The sequence below is a fragment of the Ursus maritimus genome, unplaced genomic scaffold, assembly GCF_017311325.1.
Source record: "Ursus maritimus isolate PB19 unplaced genomic scaffold, ASM1731132v1 scaffold_14, whole genome shotgun sequence".
Classification (NCBI taxonomy): domain Eukaryota; kingdom Metazoa; phylum Chordata; class Mammalia; order Carnivora; family Ursidae; genus Ursus; species Ursus maritimus.
Window position 1 is genome coordinate 19061104 of NW_024423786.1, and position 11266 is coordinate 19072369.

At 38.5% G+C, this 11266-nt stretch overlaps 1 protein-coding gene and 1 pseudogene across 1 annotated transcript in view; both read right to left on the reverse strand.

The window, feature by feature from the left end:
* Positions 1 to 11266, reverse strand: part of GXYLT2 (glucoside xylosyltransferase 2) — an 89866-nt gene that overhangs the window by 44238 nt on the left and 34362 nt on the right.
* The window catches only part of LOC121102364, a 7718-nt pseudogene continuing 4283 nt past the window's right edge, over positions 7832 to 11266 (reverse strand).

The window sequence follows — 11266 nt, forward strand, 5'->3', positions numbered from 1 at the left end:
TTTTTTTTTTTTGGTTGCTTATGTTTTTAGTATCGTATCTAAAAAAAAAAAAACCAAAACACTCTCTAATCGAAGATCGTAAAGATTACTCTTATGTTTTCTTCTAAGACTTTTACATTTTTAGCTCTTATTTTTAGGTCTTTGATCCATTTCAATTGATTTTTGCATATGGTAGGAGGTAGGGAATCAACTTCATTCTTTCAAAAGTGGATATACAGTTTTCCTGGGACCCTTTGTTGAAAAGATTACTCTTTCCCCATTGAATTACTCTGTAACTGTGAGGGTTTATTTCTGGACTCAATTCTCTTCCGTTGGCCTATGTGTCTATCCTTATGCCACTACTGCATTGAGTTGGTTACTGTACCTTTGTAGTAAATTCTGAAATCAGGAAGTTAGAGTCTTCCAACCTTGTTCACCTTTCCCAAGATTGTTTTGGATATTCTGGGTCCCTTGAATATTTTTTCCTTTCTTTTTAATAAAGATTATTTTTTAAGAGCAGTTTCAGGTACACAACACAATTAAGAGGAGGTACAGTGATTTCCCCTGAAGCCCCGTCTCTACATATGCATAGTTCCCCCTATTATCAACATCACTCACCAGAATGGTATATTTCCTACCAAGGATGAACCTACATTAACACATCATAATCACCCAAAGTCCATACTCTACGTTAGGGTTCACTTTTGGTGTTGTACATTCTATGGGTTTGGACAAATGTATAGTTGCATATATTCATCGTTGTAATATCAGATAGAGTACTATCACTGCCCTAAAAATCCTCGGTGGACTGCCTATTCATCCGCTCCCCCTGGCTGTCCCTCAACCAGGCAACATTTTTATTTCTCCATAGCTTTGCCTTTTCCAAAATGTCATATAATTGGAATCATACAGTGTGTAGCTTTCTCAGGTTGGATTCTTTTACTTAGTAATATGCATTTCAGTTTCCTCCATGACTTTTCATGACTTAATAGCTCAATCTTTTTCAGCACTGAATAACATCCCATTATCTGGATGTGCTACAGTTTATTTAGCCATTCACCTGCCATGGGATATCTTGGCCCCTTCCAACTTTTCATAATTATGAATAAAACTGCTATAAATATTCAAGCACAGGTTATTGTGTGGACATAGGTTTTCAGCTACTTTGGGTAAATACCAAGAAGTGCAACTGCTGGGTCCCACGGTAAGGGTATGTTTCATTTTGTAAGAAACCACCAAACTATTTTCCAAAGTGGTCGTACCATTTTGCATTCCCACCAGCAATGCTTGAGAGTTCCTGCTGGTTCACACCCTCAGCAGCATTTGGTGTTGTATTACAGATTTTGGCCATTCTAATGTGTATATAGTGGTATCTCGTTATTGTTTTAATTTGCATTTATCTGATGATATGTGATATAGAGCATCTTTTCATATGCTAAATTGCCATCTGTATAATTCCTTGATTAGGAATTGGTCCTAATCAAACATTGGTCCATTTTAAAATCAGGTTGCTTGTTTCCTATTGTTGAATTTTAAGAGTTCTTTGTATAGTTTAGAAACAGTTCTTTACCATAAATGTCTTTTGCAAATATTTTCTTCGTCTATGGCTTGTCTTCCCCTTCTCTTGAGATTGTCTTTCAGAGAGCAGAAGTTTTAAAATTTAACAAAGTCCAGTTTATCAATTATTTCTTTCATGGATCATATCTTTGGTGTTATATCTTAAAAACCACCACCCTACCCTAGGTGATCTAGGTCTTCTCCTGTGTTACCTTCCAGGAGTTTCATAGTTTTGCATTTTATATTTCAGTATCTGATCCATTTTGAGTTAATTTTTGTGAAGTGTGTAAGATCTGCATCTGTATTTATTATTTTGTGTATGGATGTCCAGTTGTTCTGGCACAACTTGTTGAAGAGACTATCTTTATTCCACTCTATTGCTCCGTTGTCAAAGATCAGTTGACTATATTCATGGGGGTCTATTTATTCTATTTAGGCTCTCTATTCTGTTCCATTGACTGTCTATTCTTTTGCCTATACCCCACTCTTTTGATCACTATAGCTTTACAGTAAGTCTTGAAGTTGGGTAGCATCAATCCCTCAACTTTGTTCTTCTCCTTCAATATTGGATTGGCTACTCTGAGTCTTTTTCCTGTCCGTATGAACTTTAAAATCAGTTTGTTGTCATCTATAAGATAACCTGGTGGGATTTTGATTGGGACTGAGTTGAACCTACAAATCAATTTGGGAAGGAGTGGTATCTTGACAATATTGAGTATTCCTATCCTATTAAGGTCCTAAAGCTTACTTTTTTTTTTTAAGATTTTATTTATTTATTCATTCGACAGAGATAGAGACAGCCAGTGAGAGAGGGAACACAGCAGGGGGAGTGGGAGAGGAAGAAGCAGGCTCATAGCGGAGGAGCCTGATGTGGGGCTCAATACCATAACGCCTGGATCATGCCCTGAGCCGAAGACAGACGCTTAACCGCTGTGCCACCCGGGCGCCCCAACCTAAAGCTTACTTTTAAAGATCCATTAAGTATATTAGCTGTAGGGTTTTTTGTAGATAGTTTTTATCAAGTTGATAAAGTTCCCTTTAATTCCTAGTTTACTGACAATTTTTTATCATGAATAAATGTTGGATATTGTTAAATGTTTTTTTCTGCATCTATTGATAAGATCATATGATTTTCTTCTTTTAGCCTGATGATGTGATGGGCTACATCGATTGACTTTTTAATGCTGAACCAGCCTTGCATACCTGGGATAAATCCCATTTGGTCATGGTATATAATTCTTTGTATGTTTTTTAAAATTTGATTTGCTAATATTTTGTTGAGGATTTTTGCATCTATGTTAATAAGAGCTATTAGTCTGTAGTGTTCTTAATGTCTGTCTGACTTTGCATTAGAGGAATGGTGGCCTCACAGAATGAGTTAGGAAGTATTCCCTCTTCTTCTATCCTCTTAAAGAGATTGTAGAGAATTGATACAACTTCATCCTTAAATGTTTGACAGAATTCACCAACCTCTCTGGCCCTGGTGCTTTTTGTTTGTAAGTATTAATTATTGATTCAATTTTTCAAATTTCTTTTTCTTAAGTTTTATTTATTTCAGAGACAGAGATAGAATGCTTGCACATGGGGGGAGAGGCAGAGGGAGTGACTCTTCAAGCAGACTCCCTACTGAGTGCAGAGCCCAGTGCAGGCCCAATCCTAGAACACATGAGATCATGACCTGAGATGAAACCAAGAGTTAGACACTCAACCGAATGGGCCACCCAGGCACCCCTGATTCCGTTTCTTTAATAGACATAAACCTATTCAGAGCATCTATTTTTTCTTGTGTGACTTTTGACAGTTTGTATCTTTCAAGGAACTGATCCATTTCATTTAACTTATCAAATTTGTGGTCATGGAGATGTTAATAGTTTTTATTATTATACTTTTAATGCCCATCAAAAGGAATCTGTAGTAATGATGTCCCCTCTTTCATTTCTAATATTAGTAATTTGTGTCCTCTCTTTTTTATTTAGTTAGCCTGACGAGAAGCTTACTGATATTACAGTCCCTTGGATTTCCATATGAATTTTAGGATGAGCTTGGCACTTTCTGCAACGAAGCCAACTCGGATTTTGCTAAAGACTATATTGAATATGCAGACAATGTTGAGGACTAATGCCATCTTAACACTATTAAGTCTTTCAATCTATGAACATGAGCCTTCTTTCCTTTTATTTAACTCTTCTTTAATTTCTTTAAACAACTCAATTTTCAGAGTACAAGTTTTACACACATTTTGTTAAATTTATTAAGTATTTTATTATTTTTGTTATTATAAATGGAATTGTTTTTAAAATTTTAGTTCTGGGTTGCTCATTACAAGTGTTTAGAAATACAATTGTTTTTGTGTCTTGGTCTTGTATCTTGCAACCTTACTAAATTTGATTAGTTATCATTTTTAGAGTGGATTCCCTAGGATTTTCTATATATGATATGATGCCATTTGAAGATAGAGATAGTTTTACTTCTTTCTTTCAAATCAGAGTTCATTCTATTCCATTTTCTTGCCTGAATGCCCTGACTAGAACTTCCAATACAATGATGAACAGAAATTTTGAAAGCATATAACTATTTTTCTGATCTTAGAGGTAAAGTATTCAGTCTTTTACCATTAATTTAAGTACAATGTGAGGTTTTTGTAGATGCCCTTCATCAGGTTGAGAACATTCTCTTTTATTCCTAGGGTTGAATGTTTTTATCATGAAAGTGTGTTATATTTTGCCAAATTTGTTTCTGAGATGTTCATAACATATTTAATCTGTTTATATATCACATTACATTAATTGATTTTAACATGTTAAACCCTTTGGGTTCCTGGGAAAAATTCCAGTTGGTAATGGTGTAAGATCCTTTTTTGAGTTGCTGGATTCTATATAGTAGTATTTGTTGAGGATTTTTCCATCTACATTCACGAGTAATTGCTCTGTAGTTTTCTTTCCTTGTTTTTTTTTTTTTTTAAGATTTTATTTATTTAATTGACAGAGAGACAGCCAGGGAGAGAGGGAACACAAGCAGGGGGAGTGGAAAAGGAAGAAGCAGGCTCTCAGTGGAGGAGCCTGACGTGGGGCTCGATCCCAGAACGCCGGGATCACGCCCTGAGCCGAAGGCAGACGCTTAACGACTGCGCCACCCAGGCACCCCTGTAGTTTTCTTTTCTTGTGATGTCACTGTATGGTTTTGGTAACAGGTTAATATGCAGCCTAATATAAATAATTGGGAAGTATTCACTTCTTTTCTGTTTTTTTAATTAATTTTTAAGAGAGGTAGAGAGAGGCAGGGGGAGGGGCAGAAGGAGAGGGAAAGAGAGAATCTTAAGCAGGTTTCATGTGTAATGCAGAGCTTGACACAGGGCCTGATCTCATGACCCTGAGATCATGATCTGAGCTGAAATTAAGAGTCAGATGCTTAATGAATAAGCCACCCAGGCACCTGTTTTTTTGGTGTTTTTTTTTTTAAGAGATGAGCAAGAACTGGTATTAATTCTTTAAATGTTTGGTAAAACTCACCAATGAAACCATCTAGTCCTGAGCTTTTCTTCATGGGTTTAAAAAAAATTACTAATTCGAAGTTGTCCATTTCATCTAATTATCATTCAGTTATTTATAGTATTGCTTTACAATTCTTTTTATATCACTAATGTTGGTATTCATCTCCCCTCTTTCATTCCTGACTCTAGTAATTTGAGTCTTCTGTCTTTTTCTCTCTTGCCCAGAACTCTGAGATCATGACCTGAGCTGAAGGCAGATGCTTAACTGACTGAGCCACCCAGGTGTCCCTGTCAATTTTGTTGATATTTTCAAATAATCAACTTTCAAGTCTGTGATTATCCTCCATTCTTTTTCTCTTCTCTACCTCATTATTTTTTACTCTAATCTTTACTATCTCCTTCCTTGTTCTTGCTTGGATTTAGTTTGTTCTTTTTAAGGTGACTCAGGCAGAAAGTTAAGTTACTGATTTAGAATCTTTCCTCATTCGTGAGGTAGCAGTTTACAACTATAAATTTCAGTCTAAGTACTGCCTTACCTGCTCTCATAAGTTTTGGTATACATATTTTCATTTTCATTTATCTCAAAGTATTTTCTTGGCTTTATTTGTTTGTTTTTAGGTAGGTCCACGCCCAGCATGGAGTCCAACATGGGGCTTGAACTCATGACCCTGAGATCAAGACTTGAGCTGAAATCAAGAGTCAGACACTCAACCAACTGAGCCATCCCGGCACTCCATATCCCAAAATATTTTCTAATGTCTTCTGTAATTTCTTCTTTGACCCACTGGTTATTTGGGAGGGTGTTGTTTAATTTCCACGTTATCTGTGAGCTGCCCAAATTTCTTTCTGTTTTGACTTCTAATTTCATTCCACTGTGCTCAGAGAACATACTTTGCATGACTTCAATCCTTTTAAGTTTACTGAGGCTTGTTTCATGTCCTAACATATGGTCTATCCCAGGAATATTCCATATGCACTCAGAAGAATGTGTGCTCCACTGGTGTTGGGTGGAGCATTCTATAGATGTCTACTGGTCCAGCTGGTGTAAAGCCTTGTTCAAGTTTATTTCCTTGTTGATGATCTAACTATTATTTAACCCATTATTGAATGTGGGGCATTAAAGTAACCCATTATTACTGGTGGACTGCCTATTTCTCCCTCCAATTCTGTCAGTTTGGGCTTCATGTATTTGGGGGCTCTGTTGTGAGGTGCAATATATATTTATAATTGTTATATCTTCTTTGTGGATTAACATTTTTAGCATTTAATGTGCCTGTTTTTCTCTAATAATTTTTTTCATTCTATTTTGTCTGATATTAGCATAGGCACTCCAGCTTTCTTGTGGTTCTCTTTGACGTCTTTTTCCATCTTTTTGCTTCCAGCCTATTTGTATCTTTGGAACCTAAGGTATGTCTCCTGTAGAAGGCACATATTTGGATGATACGTTTTTTTAATCAACTATTTCTGGCAATTTCTGCCTTTGGATTGGATTGTTTTATCCGTTCTCATTCAATGTTATTGATGTAGTTGAATTTATGTCTGTCATTTTCCTTTCTGTTTTCAATGTGTCTCATGTCTTTTTTGTTCTTCCGCTCTTCCTTTACTGCCTTTTTTTTTTTTTTTGCATTCAGTGGGTATTTTCTAACATAGGTTTTAATTTAGTGATTTGTTTTCACCATATTTTTTCTCAGCGGTTGCTCCTGAGCTTACCATGTATGTCTTATCAAAATACACTTCAGAATTATACTAACTTAATTCTAATGAGATATACAAATGTTAATCCTATATAGCTCTATTTCTTGTCTCCATTTTTGATGTCATTGTACATATTACATCTATACATGTTACAAACCCCAAAATATATTGCTATAATTGCTACTTCATGTAATTTTATGTGTTTTAAAGAAGCTGAGAGAGGAAGGAGAGCAAGGTTATATTTAGGGAGTTTGTTATATTAACCTTCTTCTACCATTTCTGATTTTCTTTATTTGTTCCTGTGGATTTGAGTGACTATCTGATATCATTGTTTTATCCCACACAACTTTCCTCCACTCCAACCTCCTTTGTGCTATTATTGTTAAATATATTACATTTCTATATTACAGTCCCAACAATACAGTTATATACATATTGTCTCATACATTGTTTTTAAAATCAATTAAGAGAGTAAAGGATAAGAAACATTCATCATAGGGGTGCCTGGCTGGCTCAGTCTGTAGGGCATGCAACTCTTGATCTCCAGGTTGTGAGTTCAAGCCCCACACTGGGTGTAGAGGTTACTAAAAAATAAAATCTGAAGGGGTTCCCAGGTAGCTCAGTCAGTTGATTGTCTGACTTTTGATTTTGGCTTAGGTCGTGATTTCGGGGTCATGAAATCAAGCCCCGTGTCAGGCTCCGTGCTCAGCGCCGAGTCTTCTTGAGATTCTCTCTGTTCCTCTCTCTCTGCCCCTCCCCCGCTTGTGCTCGCTAAATAAATAATAAATAAATAAACAAAATCTTAAAAAATCAAATAAAAAAAGGAAATATTCATTATAATATTTTCTATATAATTGCCTTTACTCATGCTCTTTTTTAAAAATGTGATCTGGAGTCATTTGCTTTCAGCCTAGAGAACTTCCTTAGTATTGCTTGTAAGGCAGTTCTGCTAGCAACAAACTATCTCAGTTTTCTTTACCTGGGAATGACTTGATTTCACCTTTTCCCCCCCTACAAAAAGCTTTACTGTTTCCATTTCATCCATGTCTTGGAAGAGGGCTCCAGGGTGGTTGAAAAGCTGCCTAGTGGCTGCAGGAAGAGGCTCAGGCACAAGCCTGGCACCAGGGGGAGGCCAGAGGGGCCCCTCAAATGTTGCTGGGCTTCAGAGCGCTCTTAGTCATGCCTGAGGGTGAGCCTTTCGAAGAGATACTTGCCCAGCTCAGCCTGGGGACCAGCCACTCCACGGAGGTTAGACAGCTGGTGGTCCGTCTTCTTGATGAGTTTTACCTCCTCCAATAGGAAGTGGTTCTCCAGGAAGTCACAGAGATGGGGGTCTGCCTGCAGAACCCAGGGCATGCAGATCCAAAAGGGCCTGGTTCGGGTTCTTCTCTAGAACCAGGGGGGCTTCCTTGGCCTCTGGGGTTTTACCCCATTCATTTTGGGATGGCTTCTGCATGTCCTGGAAGAGGGCACAGTGGCCACACTGGTTTTGCATCTTCCAGAGATCCTCAGTGCCCTCATTTCTTCTTAGCCAACTTGTGGAAGAAGGGGCCCACGCCCTCCAGAGCCATGTCTTCACAGTGGAAATAGAGGCCCAGAGAGAGGTAGGTGTAGGAGGCCATGCATGCTGACCAGGCAGTTGACAGCAGCCTCCACCTCTGTGAAATAATTCTGATGAATCTGGGAACTCCTGGTTGGTTGGTAATAAGGAGTGAAGCTCAAAATAGGGTATTGGCTGGTCCCGGAGGAAAAGGGCAGCAGAGAAGATGGCTCTGAAGATTGTGACAGGAAAAAAGGTTGGAGGGTGGTCAGAGGGTGAAGGGGTGACCCTGGGTCTGTTCCATCCGAACACTGTTGAAGGAAGAGACAGCTCTGCAGGATTGCTGGGTGTACTGCCTAGTCTACCTTCATTTTTAAAGATAGTTTTGCTAGGGGGCGCCTGGGCGTCTCAGTCCATTAAGTGGCTGCCTTCAGGTCAGGTCATAATTCCGGGGTCCTGGGATGGAGACCTGCATCGGGCTCTCTGCTCAGCGGGGAGCCTGCTTCTCCCTCTGCCTCTGCCTCCTGCTTTGCCTACTTATGCTCTCTCTCTGTCAGATAAATAAATAAAATCTGAAACAAAAATAAAAATAAAATAGTTTTGCTAGATAAGAGATTTTGAGTAGACAGTTTTCCCCCACCTTTTGGCACTTCAAATATGTCATCCCGTGGCCTTCTGCCCTCTGTAATAACTAAAGAGAAATTTGCAGCTAATCTTCATGGAGTGCCCTTGTATGTAACAAGTTGTTTTTCTCTTGCTGCTTTTAAAACTTTATCTCTGTCTTTCAGGATTTTTTATTATGATTATCTGCATGTGGATCTCTTTGAGTTTATCTTAGAGTTCTTTGAACTTTGATATGTACATTGTTTTTCATCAGATTTGCAAGTTTTCAACCATTATTTCTTCAAATAGCTTTTTCCATTCCTCTCTCTCTCCCCTCTGCTTCTGGTGCTCCCATCACACATGATGTGTTGCACATTTCTCTCAGTCTCTGCTCAATTTTATTATTTTCCCCTATTCCTTGGATTGAGTGAGGTTTATTGATTTATCTTCAAATTTACCAATTCTTTCTACTTTAATTTCAAATCTGCTGTGAGCTCCTTTAATGACTTTTCATTTCAATCATTGTACCTTTTAACTCCAGAATTTCCACTTAGCTCTTTCAATGAAAATTATGAAAATAATTTTCATCTCCTTATTGATATTCTTCATTTCATGAAACACTGTCATCATATCTTACTTTACTTCTTTTTTTAAACTTAAATTCAATTACCCAACACACAGTACATCATTAGTTTCAGATGTACTGTTCAATAATTCATCAGTTGCATAACACCCAGTGCTCATCGCATCATGTGCCCTCCTTAATTACTTTACTTCTTTAAGCATGGTTTTCTTTTGTTGCTTGAATGTATTTATAATGGCTGCTTTTTCTATTGTGTGTGTGTGTGCGTATGCCTGGTAGATTGCTTTTAATTACTGACAGCTGGGGAGGGCTGGGAGCCTGTGAGGTTTTGGTGCCCCTACCCTCCTGGTCAGACCCTCTGGGACCAGGCCAGTGTCCACACATGCTGAGCCCACACCAGCAGACCCCCAGGGCTGTACTGGGTCCCCCAGGGATGAGACCCCAGCAAGTGAGCAGGGCGAGGCCTGGCCCTTGAAAGGGTGAATTCTTTTTCTATTAAATCTGACATCTGGGTCCTATCACAGGCATTTTCTATTGCTTGCATTTTTTCCTGTGAATGAGTCACACTTTCCTGTTTCTTTGAATGCCTCATATTTTTTTGATGAAAAAAATTTGGGTAATATATTTAGCATGTTAATAAGTGACAGCATGATGATGTATTTTAGGATATGTTAGATAATAGATTTTAGCAACTCCAACCTACAGGGCTTATTGATGCTGTTTGCTCATTTATTTGTTTAGCATCTTGCCTGGACTATTTTAGTGAAGTCCATTTCACCCACTGCATGCAGCCTATGATGTCGTTCCTCAGTGGGTGCAGCCTTGGGCATGCACGCAGTCACCCTGAAATGACAGTGGTTTTATCTTTGACCGACTCTTCCTCTAATCTTTCTGTTAAACTGTCTGTTGCTGTTGGTATTACACCCAGCTATTAGCCTCTACTAATTGCTAGCTGATTGCTCTATTGTTTTTGAGGCGCAAATTGCTCCTCCATCTGGTACAATTAAATTTAGGCTCATATGAAGGATCAGTTTTTAAGGCCAGTCTTTGAACATTGTTCTGCCACCAAGAGGGCACTTTTTATCTCTTTCCCTGGNTCTCTCTTATAAATTAACCAGCCAATATTTTAATTTGTGGCTCTCGTGAAGCTATCAGCTCCCTCTCAATTACGGAAGCCTCAGAACATTGGCTACATTTGCCTGGAATTTAAACTCTATGATACAGAGATGAGAACTGCTGATGACCTGTCCCTCCTAAGACAATACCACATCTCTCCACTGGGAGCTGGAGAGATAAGGATCCCTATATTCTTGACTGAAGTGTCTAGAGTTGACTTTCCATCATGCTAAGTTGGAAGGGGAGATGGAGGGAGTAGGTTGTGGTTCAAATGTCATAGATTCTCCCTCTTTCTTACCAAGTTTTAGTGTATCAGGGAAAAAAACTCAGCATGTCTGACTCCATGTGGCTTCTACTACGCTTGCTGCTATAACCTACAGCTTAGAAACTTCTCCTTTAGCCCTGCATGTACGTAGTCATGTTAACCATCAAAGAAATTTTGCTTACAGCTAAGATTTGCAAGAACTGCTTTCTACCCAAACCTACCTCATCCAAGGAGATAAGGAAGCACATACAGAAATGACTATGCTATGCTTAACATTTATAGGAATGACACAACCAGATTCCTGTACACAAAGATCAACCGACCAAGGACAAACAAGTTTTATGACCTTTCTCAGATATCTACAGACATCACTGACCTTCTGACTCCAGCCCTCCTTACTTCCACCACCCCCCCCCCCCCCCCCTCCCCACACAAAAA